This window comes from Heteronotia binoei, chromosome 2 (assembly GCF_032191835.1).
Source record: "Heteronotia binoei isolate CCM8104 ecotype False Entrance Well chromosome 2, APGP_CSIRO_Hbin_v1, whole genome shotgun sequence".
In the NCBI taxonomy this organism is placed as follows: Eukaryota; Metazoa; Chordata; class Lepidosauria; order Squamata; family Gekkonidae; genus Heteronotia; species Heteronotia binoei.
Window position 1 is genome coordinate 79,082,075 of NC_083224.1, and position 27,326 is coordinate 79,109,400.

Below are 27,326 nucleotides of genomic sequence, written 5' to 3' on the forward strand. Positions count from 1 at the left end.
TAGGAGGTTTTACTATGTTTCACAGAAAAATTGGGAGAGAGGCCTCAGAAAAAAAAGAAAAGGTCTCCCCCAAGCTCTCACATCTCTACTCTTACCTCTTACTTTGCTTCTGGATCGAGGCAGCTCAGCAGTGCTGCTGTTATTAGATCTGTCAGCCACATTTGATACGAATGACCATCAGCTACTGACTAGCCGCCTCACCGGTGTGAGGATTCGGGGGTCCTACAATCGCTGGCCACTTTCCTCCAAGATTGAGGACAAAGGGTGGTAATAGGGGAGGAATCATCCCAGAGACACCCACTTATATGTGGTATGCCACAAGGGGCAGTTCTATCCCCAATGTTATTTAACATCCCCAATGTTATTTAATATCTATTATGCGCCCCCTTGCCCAGATTGTCAGGAGTTACAGGCTTGAGTGCCATCAATATGCGGATGACACCCAACTCTATCTGTTGATGGGTGGCCAGTCCAGCTCCACCCTGGATAACTTAGCCCTGGCATTACAAGCCGTGACATCCTGGCTCAGGCTGAGTCGACTGAAGCTGAATTCGATGAAGACGGAGGTTCTCTAACTGAGTCGTGGTGGTCCAGGAAAGGAGATTCCCTTGCCGGCTTTTGACGGGATGCTGTTGATACTGGCCCCTAAGGTCAGGAGCTTGGGAGTGCTTCTGGAGTCCCCTCTGACTATGGAGGCCCAGGTGGCAGCCACTGCCAAGTCTGCCTTTTTTCATCTGTGGCGGGTATGGCAACTGATCCCTTCCTGGAGCAGCGCGACTTAGCAATGGTGATTCATGCTACGGTCACCTCAAGGATAGACTACTGTAATGCCCTCTACATGGGGCTACCTTTGACTCTGACTCAGAAACTGCAGCTAGTGCGGTTGTTAATGGGGCTCCCTCGATGGAAGCGCATTCAACCGGTGTTGAAAGAGCTGCACTGGCTGCCTATTTGTGTATCGAATCCGCTTCAAAGTGTTGGTAATGACCTTTAAAGCCCTATATGGCCAAGGACCTGTCTATCTAAGGGACTGTCTTTCCCCATATATACTCAAGAGAGCACTGCGTTCAGGAAGTCAACATCTATTATCCATCCCCGGACCAAAGGAGGCCAGATTATGCTCTATACAGGCGAGGGCCTTCTCTGTGGCAGCCCCTAATCTATGGAACACACTTCCAGAGACCACAAGAAACCTGCAGGATCTCTCCCAATTCCACAGGGCCTGTAAAACTGACCTTTTCCGGCAGGCCTACAGTAATTAATGCATTACTACCACTAGTATGTCGCTGAATGCCATCCTCCATCAATAAGACAGCTAATAGAGCAATACAGAGAATTAAAAACTATAATGAGGCTGGACCACCTATGTAAGAAGTTTTATATCACCATTTTTAAGTTTTTAAATTATAAATTGTTATATATGTTTTGATTTTATGAACATAAGGTATTGTTATTGTGGTATTGTGACTGTGAGCCTCCCAGAATCCGTATGGAGTGGGCAGCATACAAATTAAGTCCTCAGGGCCAGAAGAATGGCATCCAAGGGTTCTAAAAGAGCTTGAAGATGTAATTTCTGAGCCACTGGCTATTATTTTTGAGAATTCTTGGAGAACAGGAGGAGAGCCAGAAGATTGGAGGCGGGCGAATGTTGTCCCCATCTTCAAGAAGGGGAAAAAAGACGATCCCGGTAACTACCAAACCATCAGATTGACATCTATACCTGGAAAAGTTTTAGAACAAATCATCAAACAGTCGGTATTGGAACATTTAGAAAGAATGGATGTGATTACTAAGAGCCAGCGTGGTTTTCTCAAGAACAAGTCATGTCAGACTAACCTGAGCTCTTTTTTTGAGAAAGTGACTACCTTGCTGGATCAGTGGAATGCTGTAGATATCATTTATCTTGATTTCAGTAAGGCTTTAGATAAAGTTCCACGTACTATCCTTGTTGACAAGTTGGCAAAATGTGGTTTGGATCCTGTTACCGTTAGGTAGATCTGTAACTGGTTGACAGATTGCACCCAAAGAGTGCTTGCGAATGGTTCATCATCATCTTGGAGAGGAGTGACAAGGGAGTCCCTCAAGGATCTGTCCTGGGACCCGTTTTGTTCAACATCTTTATAAATGATTTGGATGAAGGAATAGAGGGAATGCTTATTAAATTTGCAGATGATACTAAATTGGGAAGGGTTGCAAACACAGAAGAAGACAGAAACAGGATACAGGATGACCTTGACAGGCTGGAAAACTGGGCTAAAACCAATAAATGAATTTTAACAGGGATAAATGTAAAGTTCTGCATTTAGGTAGGAAAAATCCAATGCATAGTTATAGGATGGGGGAGACTTGTCTTAGCAGTAGTATGTGCGAAAAGGATCTAGGGGTCTTAGTGGATCATACGCTGAACATGAGTCAACAGTGTGATGTGGTGGCTAAAAAGCAAATGCAATTTTGGGCTGTATCAACAGAAGTATAGTGTCCAGATCACGTGATGTGATGTTATCGCTTTACTCTGCTCTGGTAAGACCTCACCTGGAGTATTATGTTCAGTTTTGGGCACCACATTTTAAGAGGGATATAGACAAGCTGGAACGGGTTCAGAAGAGGGCAATGAAGATGGTGAGGGGTCTGGAGACCAAGTCCTATGAGGAAAGGTTGAAGGAGCTGGGGATGTTTAACCTGGAGAGGAGGCGGCTGAAAGGTGATATGATCACCATCTTCAAGTACTTGAAGGGCTATCATATAAAGGATGGTATGGAATTGTTTTCTGTGGCCCCGGAAGGTAGGATCAGAACCAATGGGTTGCAATGAAATCAAAAGAGTTTCCGGCTCAACATTAGGAAGAACTTACTGACCATTAGAGCGATTCCTCAAGCTTCCTAGGGAGGTGGTGGGCTCTCCTTCCTTGGAGGTTTTTAAACAGATGATAGATGGCCATCTGATAAGGTAAGCTGACCCTCCAGAAGGAGAACCACATAAACAAACAGGATTTAAAAGGGGACTGTATATTTTTAAAAAGCTATCATGCAGGTAGAATGCCAGCAGGGGGGTGGGGGCTTTCCAGTGTTTTGCACTGTGTCACGTGTATGACTATCTGCCCACAGGACAGAAGTCTTGGGTTTGTGCAAGGAGCTCCTGGCACTCAGGGAATGAGTTCGTACCCTTGAGGCCGAGGTGACTGCCCTGGAGAAGCAGAGATAATCAGTTAGGCACTCGGAGAAGACTCTTGGGGACATATTAAATGAGTCCCACTCTGAACGTGGCGGCCCCGTTGCTGCCAGGGAGCATGAGGGTTGAGAGGGAACAGGGCACCATGCTGAGGATAAGGGGAATGCGCCCTCAGAAGGGACCTCTTCTTCAATTGGTGAGCGGGTATCCTTTCGCACCAAGGAACCATCCCTGGGCAGGGAGAGAGGGGGAGGTCTTGGTAGTTGGTGATTTGATTCTTAGGCAAGTAGACAGCTCGGTGGCAAAACCGCGTACTGACTGTATGGTGACTTGCCTGCCTGCTGCGAAGGTAGCGGACATTACGCGTGTAGTAGATAGGCTGATAGACAGTGCTGCGGAGGAGCCAGTGGTCATGGTGCTTGTTGGCACCAACGATGTGAGGAAATGCAGTCGGGAGGTCCTGGAGGAAAAATTTAGGCTGCTAAGCAGGAAACGTAAGGCCAGGATCTTCAAGGTAGCCTTCTCAGAAGTGCTACCTGTTCCACGTGCAGGACTGGAGAGACAGGCACAAATTAGAAGTCTCAATGTGTGGATGAGACGGTGTAGGGAGGAAGGGTTTAAGTTTGTTAGGCACTGGCATGCTTTCTGGAACAAGCGGGAACTGTACAAAAGAGACAGTCTTCACTTGTCCCCAGATGGAACCAAGCTGCTGGCGCTTAAAATCAAAAAGGTGGCAGAGCAGTTTTTAAACTAAATCTTGGGGGAAAGCCGACAGTAGGTGAAATGTCTCTGGTTCAGGAGGACTCATCTCAAAGAGATGAAGGGTTAGTTGTTACTTTTCTACCGGGTAATGGATCAGAGTTCTCCACTGAGATGGTGACAAGCAGTATGGACTATCTGCCAAAGTCTTGAGGCAGCAGGAGGAAGGTGGTGGGTCTAACTTGTCTGGGAAATTACAGATGTTTGCATACAAATGCTAGAAGTGTTCGAAGTAAAATTGGTGAATTGGAATGTTTAGTGTTGGGGGAAAACAGACATTGTGGGAATTTCAGAAACTTGGTGGAATGAGGAGAATCAGTGGGACATGGTTATTCCTGGATATAAGTTATATCGGAAGGATAAGGAGGGAAGGGTTGGAGGTGGGGTGGCTCTGTATGTCAGAGAGGGTACACAAATGCTAGAAGTGTTCGAAGTAAAATTGGTGAGTTGGAATGTTTATGTTGGGGGGAAACATAGACATCGTGGGAATTTCAGAAACTTGGTGCATTGAGAAGAATCAAAGGGACACGGTGATTCCTGGATATAAGTTATATCAGAAGGATAGGGAGGGAAGGGTTGGAGGTAGGGCGGCTCTGTATGTCAGAGAGGGTATACCGTCCAGTAAGACTGAGGTCAGAGAATTAGATTCCCTTCTAGAAATGCTTTGCGTCGAAATAGCGGGCCCAAAAGCAAATTTAACTATGGGAGTTCGTTATCGCCCACCAAATCAAAAGATAGAGGATGATTATAATATGATGGAAGGATTAAAGATAGCGGCTAAAAGTAAAAACTGTGTCATAATAGGTGATTTTAACTACCCGAAGATTGATTGGGTCAATATGTGTTCAGGTTGAGACAAAGAGATTGAGTTTCTAGATGCTCTCAATGACTGTGCTATGGAGCAGATGGTCACAGAACCTACCAGGAGCAGAGTGATCCTGGATTTGGTCCTAAGTAATGCCCAAGACTTGGTGAGAGATGTAAAAGTGATTGCGCCACTTGGGAGCAGTGACCATAACGTTATTGATTTCACCATTTGTATAAATAGGGAGTTGCCCAAAAGATCAGCACAACCACGCTTAACTTTTAAAAGGGGTACATTCTCTGAGATGAGGAGGCATGTGAAGAGGAAACTGAAAGGAAAGGTAAATACAGTCAAAACCCTTGGGGAAGCTTGGAGACTATTTAAAACTACAATCCTAGAAACTTAGATAAAATATATACCACAAGTTAGGAAAGGCACAAACAGGTATAAGAAAAGGCCTGCATGGTTAACAAACAAAGTAATGGAAGCTGTAAAAGGTAAGAAGGACTCCTTTAAGTGGTGGAAAACCAGTCCAAGTGAGATTAATAAAAGGGAACAAGGCTGTGGCAAATCAAATGCAAGACTGTGATCAGGCAGGCAAAAAGGGACTATGAGGAGCATATTGCAAAAAACATGAAGACCAACAATAAAAATTTCTTCAAATATATTAGAAGCAACAAACCAGCCAGGGAGGCAGTGGTGCCCTTGGATGACCAAGGGGTAAAAGGATTTCTGAAGGAGGATAGGGAAATGGCTGAGAAGCTGAATGCATTTTTGCCTCTGTCTTCACTGTGGAAGACAAGAAGTGTTTGCCCGCTCCAGAATCACTAATTTTGGAAGGGGGGTTGAAAGACCTGAGTCAAACTGAGGTGACAAGAGAGGAGGTCCTACAACTGATTGACAAATTAAAACTAATAAGTCACCAGGTCCAGAGGGCTTACATCCAAGAGTTCTTAAAAAACTCAAAGTTGAACTTGTGGATCTCCTGACAAAAATACGTAATCTTTCATTGAAATCTGCCTCTGTTCCTGTGGACTGGAAGGTAGCAAATGTCACCCCCATCTTTAAAAAGGGTTCCAGAGGACATCCGGGAAATTACAGGCCAGTCAGTCTGTCTTCAATACCGGGAAAGTTGGTAGAAACCATTATCAAGGACAGAATGAGTAGGCACATTGATGAACACAAGTTATTGAGGAAGACTCAGCATGGGTTCTGTAAGGGAAGATCTTGCCTCACTAACCTGTTACAGTTCTTTGAGGGGATGAACAAACAGGTGGACAAAGGGGACTCAATATATGTTGTTTACCTTGACTTCTAGAAAGCTTTTGATAAAGTTCCTCATCAAAGGCTCTTTAGTAAGCTCTAGAATCATGGAGTAAAAGGACAGGTCCTCTTGTGGATCAAAAACTGGCTAATTAATAGGAAGCAGAGAATGAGTATAAATGGGTAGTCTTCACAGTGGAGGACGGTAAGCAGTGGAGTGCCACAGGGCTCAATACTGGGTCCTATGCTCTTTAACTTGTTCATTAATGATTTGGAGTTGGGAGTAAGCAGTGAAGTGGCCAAGTTCGCAGATGACACTAAATTGTTCAGGATGATGAGAAACAGAGAGGATTGTGAGGCACTCCAAAGAGATCTGTTGAGGCTGGGTGAGTGGGCGTTAACATGGCAGATGAGGTTCAATGTAGCCAAGTGCAAAGTAATGCACATTGTGCCAAGAATCACAGCTACAAATACAAGTTGATGGGTTGTGAACTGGCAGAGACTGACCAAGAGAGAGATATTGGGGTCGTGGTAGATAATTCACTGAAAAAGGCCAAGACAGTGTGCGATTGCAATAAAAAAGACCAACGCCATGCTGGGAATTATTAGGAAGGGAACTGAAAACAAATCAGCCAGTATCATAATGCCCCAGTATAAATCGATGGTGAAGTCTCATTTGGAATACTGTGTACAATTCTGGTCACCACATCTCAAAAAGGATATTATAGCATTGGAAAAAGTCCAGAAAAGGGCAACTAGAATGATTAAAGGTTTGGAACACTTTCCCTATGACGAAAGGTTAAAACGCTTGGGATTCTTTAGCTTGGAGAAATGTCAACTGCGGGGTGACATAATAGGGGTTTACAAGATTATGCACGGAATGGAGAAAGTAGAGAAAGAAGTACTTTTCTCCCTTTCTCACAATACAAGAACTCGTGGGCAATCGATGAAATTGCTGAGCAGACAGGTTATAATGGATAAAAGGAAGTACTTCTTCACCCAAAGGGTGATTAACATGTGGAGGTGGTGGCAGCTACAAGCATAGCCAGCTTTAAGAGAGGATTGGATAAAAATATAGAGCAGAGTAGGCTTGCCAATCCCCAGGTCCCAGTAGGGTTCTTCTGCTTTTCCAGGCTCATTCCTGCCCCCAGTCAGCTGGCTGGCAGGGGGAAGCCCCGCCCCCAGAGGACAATGTGCCTTTCAACCTCCAGAGGCTTCAGTCCCCGATTGGTAAGTCTTCCTCTTGGGATCGTGTGTCTGTGTTACTTTGAAGAAGTTGGCAGCAACTCGTGAGTAGAGAGGCCAATCCCTCACTTCAGAGTCGCCAGAACCGGGGAGGGGGGGGGACGTCTGCTGAGCACTTCATCATTCCCTATGTAAAGATTGATTCTCATAGGGTATAATGTGGAATTGATCTGGAGGTTTCGGGGGCTCTGGGGGAGCTGTTTTTTGATGTAGAGGCACCAAATTTTCAGTATAGTATCTAGTGCCTCTCTCCAAAGTACCCCTCAAATTTCAAAACGATTGGACCAGGGGGTCCAATTCTATGAGCCCCAAAAATAGGTGCCCCTATCCTTCATTATTTCCTATGGAAGGAAGAAATTTAAAAAGGTGTGCTGTCCCTTTAAATGTAATGGCCAGAACTCCCTTCAATTATGCTTGTCACACCCTTGTTTCTGGCTCCACCCCCAATGTCTCCTGGCTCCACCCCCAAAGTCCCCAGATATTTCTTGAATTGGACTTGGCAACCCCAGAGCAGAGGTCCATCAGTGGCTATTAGCCACAGTATATATATGTGTGTGTGTGTGTGTGTATACACACATACATACATATACACACACACATATTGGCCACTGTATGACACAAGAGTGTTGGACTGGACGGGCCACTGGCCTGATCCAACATGGCTTCTCTTATGTTCTTATGACAGCAATGAAGATCCTGTGAATTTAGGGGGAGGTGTTTGTGAGTTTCCTGCATTGTGCAGGGGGTTGGACTAGATGACACTATATGTCCCTTCCAACTCTATGATTCTAAATTTAAGGTTAATAAATAAAATAAACCCAACTACATATTAGCCAAATAGTTCCATTTACTCTGGCCTCATAACTTACTTTTTTACATGAAACAACAAATTAGGTATGAAGCCAGAGCCACCTTTATACTGTTCAATCTCTCTGTAGTGACAGAAAGCTTCGAAGCATTACTGCCTCAGCTTCTGGAATGAGAAGGGTTAATCCACTTTGTACAATACAAATCGGTTGGCTAATCTTTCTACTAAATCGGATGGGGCCATGTCTTAGTAGTAAAGCACCTGTTTGGCATGCAAAGGTACCAGGTTCAATCTACAAGACTGAAAGTTTCATGTAGATGTTTCAGGAGATGTAAAATCTGTGGAGAGCCACTGAGATTCTGGAGAGCTGCTCCCAGTCAGAGAAGACAATGCTAATCCTGACAGGCCAATGGTCTGACTCAGTGTAAGGCAGCTTCATGTGCTCATGTGACAAAGTGGAAATCATAAATTGACCAGAAGTTGGGACCAGCTAATCAGCTTTTTGCATACATGATATAATGGGATTACCACTACTGACTTTGTCCAGCATTCTCCGCATACACAAAGCATGCCAAGAATTGTTCCTCTTTCATTCACATACACCTACTCACAGATGCATATTTTTGCCATCGCAGTCACATCCCTATTCAGTACACCATCTTATATACATATTACTACATTTTTATGCCTATCCATGTCCTCCAAGAAACTTGTGGCACTGGCATCCATTCCAAACTTGCAACAATGGTGGGACAGACAATCTCAAGTCAACACCACCCAACAAGTTTCACAGCAGAGTTGAAATTTATTTTAATTTATTAAATTATTTATACCCCACAAGCCAGTTACAATATTCTTCCCTTCTCAATTTTATCTTCACAAAAACAATCCTGCATGGTTGTTTAGGCTGAGAGAGTGACTCGCAAAAGGTCACTTAGCAAGTTTCCAGAGAAGAGTGGGATCTGAACCCAAGCCTCTCATGAACCTAGTCCGATACTTTAACTGCAGCACCACATTGAAATCTGAACACAGGTCTTCCTGTTCATGAGCAACATTCCTGCAGCACCTAATTCACTCCACCTATTTTTCTACAAAGGTATTTCTAAGGGTTATATGCAGATCAAATGACCCAACTGTCTGTATGTATATTTATTTAAAGTATTTCTAACCTGCTCACTCTACATGAACATATTTGAGAAGGCTCATGAAACAAATAGAACAGAACAATAAAAATGCTAATGCAATAATAAATAAAGCAGTAAAACAATAAACCAATAACACAACAAGATAAAAATTGACATGAACAGGAAAATACTAATTAAAGCAGCATCACGATAACAAACTGCAACTTAAAAGCCACATTTTCATAAAGTAGCGCTCACAAGTAGAATAACTGACAAAAGCTTGTAGGAAATATCTTTTCACTAGATTTGATGGTTCACCTTTCATCAAGCACAGATTTACAGAATCTATAAAATTTTAATCAATGAAACAAGAAACTTGATTAGTTACAAAACAGCAGAAAACCAGTAAGACAAAACCCACACCAAAGCCATGTGGATCAGCCAGGAAAAGAAACTCCAGACAAAGCAATATTTGTTGGCAAACAGTGTCAGGAGACCACACCCAGGGAAGGAGTGTCATAATCAAGGCACTGCAACAGAAAATATTACCTGTCTGGCTTTCAGTGTTAAGAAGCACCTGGAGAAGGGGCTTCTGATGCTGTTCTCAGGGCCAAAGAGAGGTTACCATGGCCATGGGGCCTACCCATGGCCATCTATGCCATTTTAGAGATAGATTCAGATATTTAAAAACGCAGTGATGCCCCAGTCCTGGTCAGGCCTGAAGCACAGCAGGGACAGGGGATCTTTTCACCGCCTTCCCATGCCTTCTCAAGTAAAGCTAGGAGGTTGTTTTGGAACTTTGCCTGGGGGACAAGATCCCTTGTTCCTACTGCACCTGATCAGGATTGGGCCCTCATTATTTTTAAAGGCTAAATTTATTTATTTATTTATTTATTTAGAATTTATATCCCGCCCTTCCCACGAGTGGCTCAGGGCGGCTGATTCTAAAATGATGTTGGTGGCTACAAGTAGGACCCATGGCCACTGTAATGTCTAGTTTGGCCCTCAGATGGTAAGTAGATTAGGTCCTTCAAATACACATATGCCATAGCATTAATGTTTTTCAACGTGACAACTTGAAATTGTACATTGAAACAAATAGGGAGCCAATTAAGGTCTTCAAGTATGAGTGAAGTACATTCACTAGGCACTGCCAAAGATTCTTCAAGGATAGCCCTATGTATTGAAGTAATCAAAAGTCACACCATCAAGAGAGCTAAATCTAATGGGTGGCCAGACATTATTAGGCATGTACAATACCTTTCATATTAGTACACGACTGCCTCAAAATTAAACAGTAAAGTTTTGATAGAGAAAGAGAGAGAAACTGAGGACATGCCTTGAGAGTTCACCCACAGCGCTATGCTCTAGAGATAAAGATTTGTTTTCTTGAGATTTGTCATTCTAGCTCAGTAAGCTTTTCCAGTGCAGCAGTCACAAAAAATTCCAACTGCCTCTGAAGATACAAAAACAGCAGAACTTGCCAGTTCCCATGATGCTTCATTTGAGTAGGGAAGGTCAGAATAGCGCCCCAGGTATAGTAAATATCTGGCTGCTGCTTTCTTTGACATTTGGGATACTGCTAGGAGTTCCCAGCAGAAAGGTACACAAGCTTGGGAAAATTTGCCAGGCCCTATTGCTTCTATTCTTTTTCCTCTGTGGATGAAGGGGAAAAGAGGGACGGATTCTCTCAAGTTACTGGACCCTGCTGGCTTGAACAAATGTCCACTGTGAAAGAAAAATCAATTTATCCGAAGAGCATGCAGTTCAGAATGGCTGGGAAACAAAGAGTGCAATGCTTGTAGAGGAACCCGACCACCAGGAGACCAGACATTGCCCACCACAATCTGAAACGTCTTTCTAGCTGCAGAGGAAATGGCAACAGTTGGTTACCAGATCCAGTGAAAGAAGAGACTGAAATAAAATCATCCATGGCCTTCCCAGCAATGACATTCTCCAATCCAATTTGTTCCAGGCCTAGAGTCTCTAGCTGGACGAAAAAAAGAGATGGAAAACAGACCTGACTGGACTTGCAGGCATTGCCAAGGACATAGTGGGACGCTTCAGGGAGAAAGCACTTTACTTTGGATAGAAGATTCTCAAGAGAGCACCATCATCTTGCTGCCAACCCCTGCCCTCTGCATGCTACTGATAACTTTTAATTTGGGGGCTTCAGCATCATTCTGATTCATTTCTACAAAACTGGGGGGGGGGGAGAATTGCTCTGACCTAGATAGCCCAGGCAAGCCTGATCTCATCAGATCGCAGAAGCTAAGCAGGGCCGACCCTGGCAAGTACTTGGAAAGGAATACCAGGGCCAGGATGCAGAGGCAGGCAATATCAAGCCATCTCTCTGAAACATCCTAGTTCCACTACAGGTTGCCAGAAGTTACCATGACTTGCAGACACAATTAAAAAAAAAAAAACGGAAAAAGTTCAGCATTGGGGAAGCATAGGGAAGGTAAAAAGGAGAGTCAGTCTGCATGCAGTTAGGAAAGAAAGGCCTAAATTATGTAAACAAAACAAAGCAATGTCATATTATATGTCATTCTGCAAGGTGCACCTTAGATTTGAACAATTTATTATGTACTCTATGAACAGTACATTCCTCATTTTTGCATTACAATATGAATCATGTTCAGTAAATGGGAGTGAGGACATCTTTCTGCAGACAGAAAATATTCAGAAGTATTCTGGGAAGAGACAAAATGAACTCCATTCTGCTAATATTAATATGAACAATTAGTTTAAGAAAATAGATACATACTCCACTTGACTCTAAGATCATATGTTTCCTCTTCCCACCATGTTTAAACTACTCCCCTTGCAAGAACAATACGTTAAGAGTGTATTAGTGTGAAAACATGATCCCGAGATTCCATCCTTCAAGTGAGTTAGTCCAATGTAACACTTTCATCCAAAGGAGTGCTTTTTGCAATGATCCCCAGGGAAGAACAGACACAGAAAATCCACAGGATTTTACAAGCATCAGGAACAGATTTCTACCACTTCCTGTTTGTAACCCTTCCTTGGAATTAATGTTAAATAACGCAAGTCAAGTCAAGCAAGTTCTAAAATGCTTACCATACATTCCATCAATAGTTCAATTCATGCTCCTACAATTGAGAAACATCAATACCTAAAGGAGTGCTCTGTCTCAGAATAAAACTATCACTATGCAGGCATATTCTCTCACAATTCTCACTTCAAGTCAAAGGGAAGCAATCTGGAGACCTGCATCTAATACAAATGAATCTTGTGGCTTATGTTTCTCTCTGCCTCAGATGACATCAGCAGGATGGTGAAGGCTGTCCTGATGTTAACTCAAGTGATTGTTCCAGACTTTCTGATCCTACAAAAGTAACAACTGGAGAGTTTCACAATGATTGCCTGGGCCTTGGTATGAGTAGTGCAAGAACAGGAAGCTTGGCTTAAAGAAAGCATTAGCCAGGGAGCAGAAAAGCTCTAGCTAGAATGAAACGCTGCATAAATCATTACGAAATACTGGCAACAGGGAAGAATAATGGAGGAAAAGAGAATGATGAAAGCTGCTTTGGGTCACCATTGGGGAGAAAGGTGGCGTATAAATGAAGTACATAAATAAATGTAGTTCTGTCAATTCATAATTCAGATCCCAAAATTCCAGAATACACAATAGTACTGTTCTAATTCCCTTACGCTTCTCATTTTCATCAAAGGCTCCTTAGAAAGCTTGAGAGTCATGGAGTAAAAGGACAGGTCCTCTTGTGGATCAAAAACTGGCTGAGTAATAGGAAGCAGAGAGTGAGTATAAAGGGAGTGAGTCTTCGCAGTGGAGGACGGTAAGCAGTGGGGTGCCGCAGGGCTCGGTACTGGGTCCCACGCTCTTTAACTTGTTCATAAATGATTTAGAGTTGGGACTGAGCAGTGAAGTGGCCAAGTTTGTGGATGACACTAAATTGTTCAGGGTGGTGAGAACCAGAGACGATTGTGAGGAACTCCAAAGGGATCTGCTGTTGAGGGTGGGTGAGTGGGCATCAACATGACAGATGAGGTTCAATGTGGTCAAGTGCAAAGTAATGCACATTGGGGCCAAGAATACCAGCTACAAATACAAGTTGATGGGGTGTGAACTGGCAGAGACTGACCAAGAGAGAGATCTTGGGGTCGTGGTAGATAACTCACTGAAAATGTCAAGACAGTGTGCATTTGCAATAAAAAAGGCCAACACCATGCTGGGAAATATTAGGAAGGGAATTGAAAACGAATCAGCCAGTATCATAATGCCCCTGTATAAATCGATGGTGCGGTCTCATTTGGAGTACTGTTTGCAGTTCTGATCGTCGCACCTCAAAAAGGATATTATAGCATTGGAGAAAGTCCAGAAAAGGGCAACTAGAATGATTAAAGGGCTGGAACACTTTCCCTATGAAGAAAGGTTGAAACGCTTGGGACTCCTTAGCTTGGAGAAACGTTGACTGCGGGGTGACATGATAGAGGTTTACAAGATAATGCATGGGATGGAGAAAGTAGAGAAAGAAGTACTTTCTCCCTTTCTCACAATACAAGAACTCATGGGCATTCGATGAAATTGCTGAGCAGACAGGTTAAAACGGATAAAAGGAAATACTTCTTCACCCACAGGGTGATTAACATGTGGAATTCACTGCCACAGGAGGCGGTGGCGGCCACAAGCATAGCCACCTTCAAGAGGGGGTTAGATAAAAATATGGAGCAGAGGTCCATCAGTGTGTGTGTGTGTGTGTATAATTTTTTTTTTGGCCACTGTGTGACACAGAGTGTTGGACTGGATGGGCCATTGGCCTGATCTAACATGGCTTCTCTTATGTTCTTATTCACTTGTAAACAAGGCTAACATGGACAAGCACTCTGTATTCTCATAATATTTTAACTAGGGCTATATAAAATATGTGCTTTTTAAAGGAATAAAATGCTCACTACAAAATCAACTCTGAGAATTGTTGCTCTCCCCTCCACTGTTGTTGCTCCCCCCCCCCCCCGTTGTTTCAGCTTCTCACATCTGCTGTTACTTCAGTAGCATTTTTCCCTCCAAAGGCTAGAACTAGGGATGGGCATAAAACATGGAAATGGAGGTTTGTGGTTTTCACGAACCATGAAACTCTAACGAATTCCTCATTGGACAAACTGGTTTGTGGTTCATCTGGTTCATTGTTCCAGTGAGCTCCAAAGGCAGTTAAATGCCTTCAGAGCTCACTTGCAGTCAGGCGGCCCAACCTGGAAATAAAGGCACTTAAATGCATTTAAAGCTCACTCAGGGGTGGGCTCTAATGGCATTTAAATGCCTTTCAGAGCTCACTTCTGGTCAGGTTCTTAAGGTATTTAAATACCTTCACAGCCTGCATGTTCTTCTGAACCCTTGGTTTGGGAAACCATGAACCAGTCTGGTTCGTGCTCAAACCGTGTTTTGGGTTCAGTTCACACCCATCCCTAGTTAGAACTTTCCTGTTTCACATAATGAATGCAATGACATCCTCGTGCTACACAGCCAGTCAGATATGGTTATATACTAATGTTACTCTGGGCAACTCAAGTCAACAAAATATCCCCCTCTTTTGGAAGGGAAAAGAATATAACTGAATTGACATGTCTTGATGCACTCTGACAATTATGACACCCATATTCTTTTTCAGAACCATTTGGAACAGCAGCTCAGTTGTGCCAGCAATCTTTAATGAATGAAGAGCAGCCCTCCAAATTCATGGGAGAGAACATATTCCATCTCTAGAGATCAACATGCCATGTTTTGCCATGCTGCAATGGTTATAAGATTCAGCCTCTCTGTCAGCATCTCAGGGCAGTATGGCAACATGGGGCATGGTCTCAGAAACTGGGACATGTTCTTGCCCTCCATTCATACTTAGGGTTGCCCCTAGAGATGGATCAGACACTGTTGCACTTCTGTAAGAAGACAGCATCAATGAAAGGTGCCCTCACTGTGTCTCAGCCCTGATTTTAATTCGTTTGCAAACTTTGAAATCCCATGCCTTTTTTATTCTTATGCAAAAAAAAAAAATATTTAAAGCATTTTCATGTCGCCTTTCAACCCAACTCAGGACTTCAAAGGTGGTGAATACTCATGTACAAAGATGCATCATTTTTAGTCCTTCAATACTGTAATCTTTTCATATGGTGCCATTCTTCATTTGCACAACTGGAATAGGTATGCTGAATGACTGGCTATTGCGGACTTAAGTCTACAAGCCATGGTATAATACATCCTGAGTGGGGGAAAAAAATGCATGTCTAAAAGCATCAGGAGCTTTTGCTGAAGTGAGCATGTGACAATACCAAAGGAATGTCTGTGCAAACTGAACCAACTGAATTTTAAATGGGCAGACAGATTTTCCACAGAAATCTGCTCTGGCCTGCGAAAGTGGAACTGAAAATGGAATTCCAGCATGGGGTTTACTACATGCCTTTTTTTTTACTTCCTGAAAAAGGGAACTAGTGGGTGACAAATGTGATGTTACAATTAAGCATTTCCATTTGTGTCCCAACAACTGTTGAGAGATATGGAGACATGATTTTCAGCCAATAAGGCACCACAATATACCAATTTACACAATAGTAGCGTTCTAATTCCCAGAAGTACTGTTTTAAAAAATCATTTAACATTTGGATGGTACTTAGGATGTGCAGAAGTGGGTAAATTAATGTACATATTAAAACTATGCCAAACAGCAGTTTCAGCAATCTGAACTGAAATCTGCAAACTGGCATTTCTTACTTTTACTACAACTTGCAGAAAATTTATTTTGTTACTTGGTCTTTCCCAAGTCCATGTACTTTATGCACATTTCCTTTTAACATTATTTTCACAAGTGCTGGAACAGTAAGTCCAGGGGCATCAAATGTCTGGCCTGAAGGCCATACCCAGCCCACCCAGGACTTTAATCAGACCCCTAGGGCTCTTTTCTTCCCCCTCCTCATTTGAAGCTTGGAAGCTGACAAAATCCCCTTCTCTTTCAGTTCTCTGTCTTTTCTGCCTTGTCTTTGCAGGCTGCAGCACAGACAAAGCCACAAGGAAAACATGGAATGGACTCACCATCAAAGCTTAGGGGAGAACATGGAGTGGATTTTCCATTAAGGTTTCTGTGCCCGAGTAGATAGGCTTCAGTGACCCTGATGGAAGATCCATTTCAGGTTTTCCTTGTAGCTTTGTCTGTGCTGCAATGTGTTTCAATGGAGTAGAGATCAGTTTCACTTTCAGTGTTCTTATATAGAAAGCTGAAGCTCAGGCTTCTTAGATTTGTGTTATTGCAAATAAAGGGTTGATGCTTTGAGTCAGCTTGTCTCTGCTCAATGGACCTGTCCTAGTGAGTACTCTAACCTGGGAACCTACAGTCAAAAGAGAATATTATATCGGAGAGCCATTGCCAATCTGAGTAGATCTGGGGAGGGAGGGAGAAGCTTGCAATGCCATTTCATTGTTTTCCCAGACTCAGAGCATTTTATATTTTTAGTTTCTGCTGTGATCCTTGTGCTTTTTCTTGATGTTTTATTTTTAAAATTGCATTGTCAAATCCCAGTATTCCCTCACCTTTCCACTTTAAACAAAATATTGCAAGAGTTTTAAGCATGTTTGTATTTTAAGTTAAAACCTACTATCTGTAATTGTGTTTGTCTGTGCCCTTTATAAAGCTTATATCTCTAATACATCACATTACATTTTATGACACACATAGTCTGACCCCACAAAGTGTTGGATCCAGCCCTCCTAACAAATGAGTTCGACACCCCTGAGTTAGTCTGTTTGGATGTTTGCTTGCTTGCCAGTCAAGTCCTCAATCACATTTCTAAGCTTGTGCAATTGTTACATATACATGGTACCAGAAGAGCAGCAGTCATCAGGTGTGCATCTGAGGAACACATGGGAGGATAAACACTGCTATTCTCTACAGCAGGGATGGCCAAACTTGCTTAACGTAAGAGCCACATAGAATAAACGTCAGATGTCTGAGAACAGGAAGGAAGGAAGGAAATGAGGGAGGGATAGATAGAAAGAAAGCAACTTTATATGCATTCTATAGCATATAAAGTTCTTCAAACCAGCTAGCTTGGTTTGAAGAAGTGTTTTAAAGAGAGAACTCCCTTCTCCAAGCTGGCTGACAGGACAGTGGGGGCTTTGAGAGCTCCCTCTAAGCTGCAGAGTCTTGTGAGCCAAAATTCTACTTTGTGAGCTACAGGCATTAAAGTTGTGAGCTACTGCATGAATTAGTTTGCTCTGAGGTCATCCTTTCTGAGCTAAAACAAAAATGTATGAGCTGGAGGCTAAAAAAATGTGAGCTAACACGAACTCAGCTTAGAGGGAACACTGCTCCTGAGCCACAGTTTGGCCACCACTGCTCTACAGCAATGATCCCAACAATAGGGGCCACTAATGTGTTTCCAGAGCCCCTCTTATTGCCCTGCTTCTGTATCCCTTTTCAAAGTCTAGTCTTTTCTTTGTCATCCTTCATCCTATTCACGTTCCCTGTCCTCACCTCTACTCTTTCCTTTACCACCTTTCATTCTTCACTCTTCCCATTTCTGTCACTTTCTCTCAAGTCTATTAGCTCCTCCTGAATGCTTCAATTAAATGAAAATTTATTTTAAAATATATATTCAGTTGCTAACTCAAGGGGGGAGGGTTTATTGATGACAGAATATTGCTTTTTACTCAATCCCAAGGTGATGTTATCGCATCACTGGCAACATTTTGGCATTCACCCACACTCTATGTTCTAAACATAGAATCTGGAGTGAATGCTTGAGCAATGTGATGATGTCACTTCTGGGTTGTTCTGGAAATGATTTTATAGTGCTGGGACCTCCCCCCACACACAAATTTCTTCTCCTGTGACCAGCTGAGTGGCAGTGTTAAGGACTAACAAGCAGCAGGAGGCGCAAGTCTGGTGGGGGAAGACTTCTCCAATGGGGAGCCCTACTATACCCACTGTTCTGTTTCAAAATACCAAAAGTGCACACAGGTTTAACAGGGCTGAGAAACCTGCTCTACAATACACACGAATGCATAGTAAAGCCAGTGAACATCATCCTTTGCACTAACACCCATGCATTATGCTTGTAATATATGCATTCACATCTGCCAGTCCAGGACTGGATTTATATTAAATCTGACATTCCATAAAAATTAAGGACAGTAGCTGACAATGGATTATCTTCCCTTCACTCCAAAAGGAGTTTTAATTCTATAAAAATAATTGCATTAATTTCTGACTCTGTCTTGTGAAAACTACAGGCACAGTGCAGGTACTTTTGGAATTTCGTTCTTAATTATGCCTGATGTACAATTTGTTGCAACACAACTGAACATCTTGGTTCTGATGTAACCTGAATAAATCTTCTGCTCTCACTCTGCCTTTGAGTTTGTGCAAAGTGATCAAGTCACAGCCAAACTATTGTGACCCCATAGGATTTTAAAGACAGGTTTGCCATTGCCTGCCTCTGTATTGCAACCTTGGTCCTTTCGATGTCCCATCAAAGTACCAACCAGGGCCAACCCTGCTTAGCAATCAATCAATGAACTCAACTTATGGGTGCCTGATTTTGCAGCCATGACTGGAAGGTGAGCTAGGAAGGCATTCTCTGGGATGCTACATGGATACTTGCAAATTGGCCTGGCTTCATGCCCGGTTGCAGTGGGCTGGTAATCAGTTTCATTTCATTTATTTATTAAACTTATATCCTGCCCTCCCTGTCGAAGCAGGCTCAGGGTGGCTTACGTATCATTACATAAAACCAATTAAAAGAAGATATAAACATAATACATTAAAACATTAAAATATTTCAATAAAATATTCATCACCATTGATCAGCCTATGCTCTCTGGGGAGGAGCTTTGATACAGGAGCCTCATCAACTCTCCCAGTGGCTATTTAAACTGCTGCTGTAGGTTGCCTCCTCCTGTTTTCCCTTCAGCTCTCTCCTACCCACCCTCCCTCAAGTTATGTTAAAGTTTTGTATTTGTATGCTCTATACTTTGTCACAGCTTTGGCAGGCTGGGCATTGGGACAGATTTGTTTTGCAGAGCCAAGGCCTTGTTCTCACCTTCTTTGCTTAGAGATGGGGTGGAGTCATCTTGTGGCATGCTCAGAATAGGGATTACCCAGGTGGCAAGGGGACCTATCTAGTGGCCAGCGCCCAGGTGGCCTCAATGGAATTGCCACTCCATGGTTTCCTTCCCAGCAGACAGGCTGGGAGGATGGGTTTATCGGACAACAGGTGGGTTGTCTGATCCTGATCCCTATCCTGTGCCAATGCTCCTTGGTTCTGGCTAATAAGGTTGCGGCCATTTTTTATCCTAAATGTCTGGCTGTGTTTTCCTTCCATATGCTCCCTCCCTAACGGGCCATGGGCCCACAATCATGGCTTGAAGCTGCTGCAATCCTGCCTTGAAGGATAAGCACAAGCCAGTGTTCATCAGTTCTAATGGTAAACTATGGTGCACTAAAGAGGAAACAACTGATTGAATCAAAGGACATGAAATAAAGAGGAGGAAGCCTGTGAGCACAAGATCTGTTAATGTAATGCAAACTGTGATTTATAGTTACAACTGAGTCAAGCCTAATACTTGGTTCACACATACAGGAAAGTGAGATGAGAATACAATGGGAGAATATTAAACTGGTAGAACAAAAAAACCCCAAAACTGAATGAACTTCTTCTGAATGACATTACACTGGTACATTTAGGGATCACAAGATTCTAGATAATACTGTCAGCTCTTCATCATTTGGAAAAATTGATGGAATGATTGCATGGTTTGTTATCTATGATTACCATATTTGGTTTAATTAAAAACCCTGCAGATATGGGAAAAGTTATTTCAACATATAGATTAATATGTAAAATTATATTAGTGGAAGGATGCAACGATTGATTGATTAATGATATTCTTTTTCTTACTCAGTAATTCTTTTTGCTTACAAATAATGTGTTAAAAATTAAAAGCCTGGTTGCAATTAGAAAAATAAAAGGGCAAGTATCTTTGTATTGTGTTGTGTTTGAATGTATTTTAAAAGCAAAACAACATCCAAAGCTAGAATTATCTATAGTCTGAGGTCGTCCTGGCCATTTTATCACTGTAATGTCTGCCAATCCCCCCCCCTCCAATTCTTTTGTCTGTGTTAAACATTAGTACTTGATTCTAGTACGTGTGGGAACCTGGCCTTAGTCAGCTTTCCTTCCATCTTTTGACACCCATAGCTAGATAGCAAGATGTCTGAAATATTCCTTCCAAAATATACATGCTATTCATGTTGTTCTCTCAGTGAGAACATTTACACAGCAAACATTATCAGATAAGGATTCACACTGAGACCATCCCAATCTGCTGAGACCAAGCCAAGGTTTATTATAACAGGCCAAAAAAAGAGGTTTTTTTAAGAGAGCATATTTTATCAGCAGCCAATCTGCTACTGTGTGTATGCCACGGAATCTCTCTTTCACAATAAAAAAAAAGTCTAGAAGGAAGCCAACAAAACAACAGAACAGAAGGCCATATATAAGAAAGAAGCAGTGAGAGAAGTGGAAATTTAAAGATTATGAGAAAAGCACCAGATCTGTTTGTACAAGGAAATAAAATATTCTTTTCTCTTAAAAGGATAGAAACTGAACAATGTGATTCCTTAAAAAAAAAACCCTCCACTTTAAAATTGTATCTGCAGTCACTTTTTGTTTTGACAAGGTCAGCTGACTAGATGAGAGAACAATGCACTACTCACAGCAGGGAGCAGAAACTGTGCATTGGCCTTGCTCTCTAACCCACTAGTGAAATCTCTGCCCTACAACTCCATAGCCTGGAAAGGCCTGCCTACTGCCCTCTGGAGAATTTCATACAGGGATTTGTCTTTCCTATACAAGAAGCTTTAGTATAAATAAGCTTTGGCTGTCTTGACAAGCAGCTGATCACATGATAAAACACTTGCAAACAAATGAATTGTCCTCCACGTTTTTTTAAACGCACAATTTTCTGCACATAGAAAAGCATTTTTAGACTAGCTTTTCTATGACATGTGTGATGACCTGCAAATTTTAAAAGCTTCTAAGTGCTGTCCAGAGTAAAGGGTTAATTCTTCACAGAGAGATCCTTGAGTGACAGGCTGCTCCAAGCAATCTCCTTGATAAGCATCATTTGAGCAAAGGAAAAAAAAAAGACTTGAGAACTACAGTCTGATTTCTGCCTTGACTGAATTAAGTCTGATTTCAGCCTTAGCTGAGAGCAATTTAACAGAGACAGGAGAACTGGGGGGGAACTTGCAAAGAAGTCTGGGAAGCAGGCGAAGACTCCCATTTGGGCCAAGGAAAGGGAATAGATCTTCCAGAAAGAGAAGAAAATTCCTTACCCAGTCAAAGAGGGAGTTAGCGCTAAAGAATGCAGAGATCCCTGGTCTGGTTTGGTTAGAAACTGCCTTTAAAGACCTTAAGAGTCAGTTAAAAACTCAAGTACTGGTGTTTCAACAGAAGGGATCTGGGAACTGGAAAGAGTGTACCAGCCTTCTGAAAACAAAAGAGTCAGAGAATATTCAAAGAAAGTGCTGGAGTGTTTGGAAAACATTGGAACAAAAGTCTCTCAACATAAAAATTTAAGTCACTGTGAAAAGTTTAACAAACTCTCATTAACCTGAAACACAAGAACTAAAAGTCTGTGCATATACTGGTTTAAAATTTCAACCTCTGATTTCAGCTGCTATTTTCCCTCTATGTTAAATAAAATATTTTTGTTATTTTTAATTGTAGTTGTTAATTTCAAAGCACATAGAGTGCAATTTAAGTTTAGTTAAAGAAGCTCCCAATCTTCCCCTCAGGTTTCTTGGCTGAGCCTGCTTTATCGTACTATGACAGGGTGGGACAGCCAGAGTTCTTTAGCAAAGAAGAAAACACATTACTAGGTTGGCTCAGCCAGTAAAGGGAAAGGAAAATCTTGCCTCTGAGGAAAAGAAGTGGATGGGGTAGTCACATTAATTTTCTATTTATAGGATTTTTTAAATTGGACAATCATGTAATTCCATGTGGGCAGAAGTGGTACAGTCCCTGAATAGTTTCACAATCTCATCAGCTTTTTGTCTAGATTAGAAAGTCTGAGTCCCTGAGTTAGATATCCAGGGTGACAGGGTTTCAGACTAAGACCTGGAAAACCCAGGCTCAGATCACCACAACCATTCAGCTGGCTGGGTAAACTTGTTAATAAGTTTTTCCTCTCACCTTAACCTACCTCACAGGGCTGTTTTCAGGTCAAAATGGGAGGAGAGAAGCTGCCCTAAAGTTACTGGAGAGAAGGAAGGATAAACACAGAGAGATTGACAGGGGGAGGCATTTTTATAGTAGCATGGACTGGTTTCTCTCCCACTTCCCATGCCTTCAATGCTGGGCAAAAACTTAATTGATGCTGCTTCCTCAACATAGAAATGCTACAACATGAAAAGTTTCACATAAGGCATTTCTGACAGCTGTTAAAGGCAAAGAAATCCTGCCAGGATTTTTTAAAAAGTGCAAATTCTAGGAAGATCATAAAGAGAGAGGCAGAAAAAAGAAAAGGGAAGGGAAGGGGAATATATTATTTTTTTTTTAAATGAAGGGCTGGAGGAGTGAAGTTACCATTGCCAGTGGGTGAGTCAAGGCTGTATTTGCTGACATTTGCCTCACCCAAAGGAGAGGGGGGAGTCTTTCATATCAAAGTGACGCACAGTTTTTGCTTCACAGCAACAGCCATCACTTTCATCTCCTTCCTACTGTCTTCCAGCTGTTTTCACCAAGACAGACAAAATTACAAGCAGAAAGTGCCTAGTGCTATATCACTATTAACTTAGGACTAATGTTGGCCACCAGAACTTTTGTTTCCATTCAAAAAGAATTTTAAACATTGCTTTGGGAGGAGGGCAACAAAAATACCCTATATTTTTGCCAGTATGCTCATGGCTTTCTTCAGTTTCTTCAGTGTTTTTCCTTCAAAACAATGCAACATTTTAAAGTTAAACAATTAGGAAAACATATGGAACCTCTACTGCTGAAAACCTTGTATAGGGGCATGAACAAACTGTGAAGTGAATACAGTGATCAAGAATGCTCTGCAGAGGTTGTTTGCTCAGCTCACTGCCTCTGGAGAAGAGACTGTTCTGAACCATTAAGATTGTCCTTGATAGCAATCATGATACAATGTACACTGTCTTTTCTTAATCAGAAAGGGGGATGGAAAAGGCAAGTATGGCTTTTTGTACCAACTCAGAAGTACAAACTGAACAGGGGGTAGACTAGGTGGCCTGTATGGCTCCTTCCAACTCTGTGATTCTATGAGATGCCAATCCTGAAGGGTTAAAATAACCCAACAGTGAGAATCTGTTAATAAAACACTTGTTCAGTGCAAACCTAATTCCAGTTAAACTGGGTAAAGAGCTGTAAGATTAAACAGTGCCATCCAAAACAGAAGTACACCCTTCTCAGCCTGTCCCTCAAGGAGTTAAAAAGAGTTGGAAGGATGTAACTCTGCTTACAACTGTATTGTAAACCCTCTAAGTGAGGGATTCTACACCAACATGACAATATAATGACACCAATGGAAGGTTATGTTGGTACAACAGCAGCAGTAGCATGACCTTGATAGACTCCTGGGATCAGAATTAGGTGGGGAAACAGTGGAAAAGCAGTCACAACTTCACAGGCCTAAACTTTCCCAGGCCAGGGTTCTGCTCCCAACACAAGTGTAAAGTATTGCAACAGCAAAAAGTTTAAAAGATAAAAATGCTCCCATTGATCTCAAAAGATAAAAGATATTTTTTTAATTCCTTTCCCATTGCAAAAGCTGGTCTAAATAATATGATAAAATATGACTGCCGCTCACGCCTTTGTCCCTTCATCCTATGCAGCCCCAGTGGAACATACGGGTTCAGTCAGACTGTCTCAGTTCAGCAGTATATAAACTGCAGATAGGACACCCTGTACCTCAGATGATCAGGCATGAAACTATGCTGCTCTGCCCAGATGCCAGGCACCCTCAGAAGGCACAAGGGAAGAATCTGGAGACAGGGCACTTTGCACAAACAGCTAAACTGCTAATACCTGTCTTCTCAAAACCCTTGCAGATATTTCACCTTGTTTTATTCAGGAGTTTTCTATCACAGTTTTTTATGACACAAGTGGAACACTACGCAGCTCACATAATGAAAATAAAACATCACAGAACTATAAAACAAATTGAAGAAAAATCCAAAAGGTCTAAAACCCATCAGCCAGCCCAATCATAAAAATAGCAAGCACAGTAATAAACTTTTTTTTTAAAGGCAGAGATTAAGAGATAAAGAACAGCAGTTGGCCATAAAATCCACATAATAAAATCACCAAATGCCCTCTGAAATAAAGTTGTTTTTTACAAGTTTCTGAAAGACCAAAAGGGAGGAAGGACCAAGAGCCCTTACAGGGCAAAACAAATCCCTATTCCATTTTTCTGTCAAACTCACTGCTATTATTTCAGGAGAAAAGACCAGGACTCCAATAGCCAATTGTAGCTCATAGGGGCAGAGCCTGTCCCTCAAGGAGCCTGGTCCTAAACTTGGAACTTTAAAGGGTAAAAGCAAGAATTTAACTGGTACATAAACAATCTGATAGCTACTGATGTTAAAAAGCCTCAAACTCTGGTTTATTGTGGGCACTTGATATAAAATTGGAGTAATATGACATCTCTTGAAACACTGAACATTTTTCAAAGGCAGCCCAACACAGAGTACACTGCAGCATTCCATTCTAGATGTCACGAAGACACGAATGACTGTGGCCAGATCAAGTCTTTCCAGGAACAGCTGGAAAGCTAACAAACCAACCTGAATTGTCAAAAGGCATTCCTGAATAGTTCTGTATCCAGTCTTTCCACCAGAAGTACCTCCAAGACTTCTTCCTTCAACAAAAATATAACTAGGTTCACATCAGGTTGTAAAACTAATCCTGGATTGGTTTTACTTCTAAAAGAGTACTTCCATCTTGTCTGGATTATTTTTCAGCCTGGATTAAGTTCTAGCTGTTTATTCTTTGTGCTGATGTGCTAATGCAGGTTTCTCAAAACTGAAATATGTTTCTTTCCCGGTATCCATTTTGGGATAGCACAATGAACTGGGATTAGATAGAAGACTTCCCAAACAAGAAGGTCTTCAATTGCAACCCTGTAAACAAGAGTAGGGGATGACAAGCCCATAGTTGTGTGTCTTTAGCAAATTGGAGACTCTGTATTCTAAACCACTGGATAACTTCTCCCTTCAGTCTCATGCAGATCTTAATAAGTATGAGAGGTAGTATGTTACATTATCAAAAATTCTTGCACAGCATCAACAATCTGAGGCTGCACCACAGGATTGCCCTACTAGTTAGGATAAATCATAATTAGGCCTCTATTGGAATTTTATTTATTTATTTATTAAAACACTTATAGCCCACCTTTCCTCTTGGTTCAAGATGGCTTATAATAATAATTAACACATCCCTAGCTAAAACCAAAGATAAAATAGCTAGCCCCAAATCCTTCCCTCCACTTAACAGATGCTTGCCATTTAAATCCTCTATAAAGCCCTGGCAAGCAGGCAGGCTTTGCAGCATTTCCTGAAGATCTCCAGGGAGGGCTCCCATTTTACAGAATAGAAGCCAAGACGGGAAAGGCCTGGGCTCTAGTTGATGCCAGACAGGCTACCATAAGTGACGGAATAGCCAACAGATGGTTGCCTGATGGCTGTAGTTAGTGCACAGGAACATATGGAAAGAGGTCATTCTTCAAATATGTGAATTTGCTGAAGATAACATCAAAGTTGGGGGAATGGGCCTTTACATCAATCCAAATTCAGAACTTATTATACTTTGCCCCTTTTCCTGTAAAGTTTACAGGCCTCTAGTAGGTTTGCTGCTGGGAAGAGACAGAGTAAAAGATGTGACACTGGGAGTGATGGGAACTCGGAATGCAGATTCCTGGCAGCAGGTGCTGCTTGGCTAGGATTCAGCAGCCTTAGCTGCCCTCAGAGGGCTTCTATATTTTAATATAGAAAGACAGAGAACCTCAGCAGACAACTCATATCTGCAAAGTGGATTCAATAATTTCCTCTCATTATTCACAGGAAAATTTCCGTGATGGATACACAGCCTGGCATACAGCTCTGAGGAACAACATCTAAAATCTTGTGCGTAGCATTCATGATATCCAAGTTCCAGAAGCACACACATGCACGTGGCTGATTCAGTTCTGTAGGGAAGGGAAAAGGTACCTCAAAGAGAAACTACCAGCAAGCATGAGATTTTTACATTCATGTTGTCATCTCTGGAAGATCTGGGACTAAGCAGAGGTGGCATTTAGATTAGCAGTTATTAAATTTAATGATTAATGTGTTTAAAATATTTTTATCCCACCTTTCATTTCAGAATCATATTAGCAGTGATGAGTACAGCGACTGGCATAGTCCCTTTGTGACTTGTGGTTATCCAGCATAATAAATTAATGTGCCTGATGTTAAAAAAAACTTTAAAGTAATTTATGATCAAAACTGCCACCATGCTTCATCTGCACAAAACAAAACATCTCACAGAAGAAAACACGGTAGTTCAATTCTGTATTTAGGCCTGCAGAGTACTGGCACTCAGGACAATCTTACTCTTGCTCCATCTTGTAAATATCCATACACTGGGAGCTCTGTGATGATATACTCCACTTACCCCAATGATCCCTATAGGGATGCACACCTAGGATAACTATGGGAGCATTTTACAGGTGGCTCTGCAGACAAAGAGTTGGCACTCAATCTCACTTAATTTGTCTCCTTTCTACAGCCCATATGGCTGTTGCAATGCAGGTTCCACTATCCCCAGCACAGCCTTCTTGGTAGTCAAACAGATCTACCACCTCCCTGTTTCACCATGGGAAATCCTGGCTTTGATCCAACCTAAAGATTTTGAACCTGGAGGTTAATTTTGAATTCAAATGAGCTACCCACGGTTTAGGCCCACAAATATGTCTTCAGTGCCAGACCTTTAACATATACATTTTACATCAACCAGGCTGGAGAAGGAAATGTCATGTCTTTTCAGTTAGCAACCACAAGGGTTACCATCAATTTTGTAATTCCAATCCAGAATATGCCCTCAGCCTGGCATCCACACTGAAACA

General features: G+C 42.0%; 1 protein-coding gene across 5 annotated transcripts in view; it reads right to left on the reverse strand.

The window, feature by feature from the left end:
• Nucleotides 1–27,326, reverse strand: part of ATP2B4 (ATPase plasma membrane Ca2+ transporting 4) — a 245,815-nt gene that overhangs the window by 97,481 nt on the left and 121,008 nt on the right. The window lies entirely within an intron of this gene.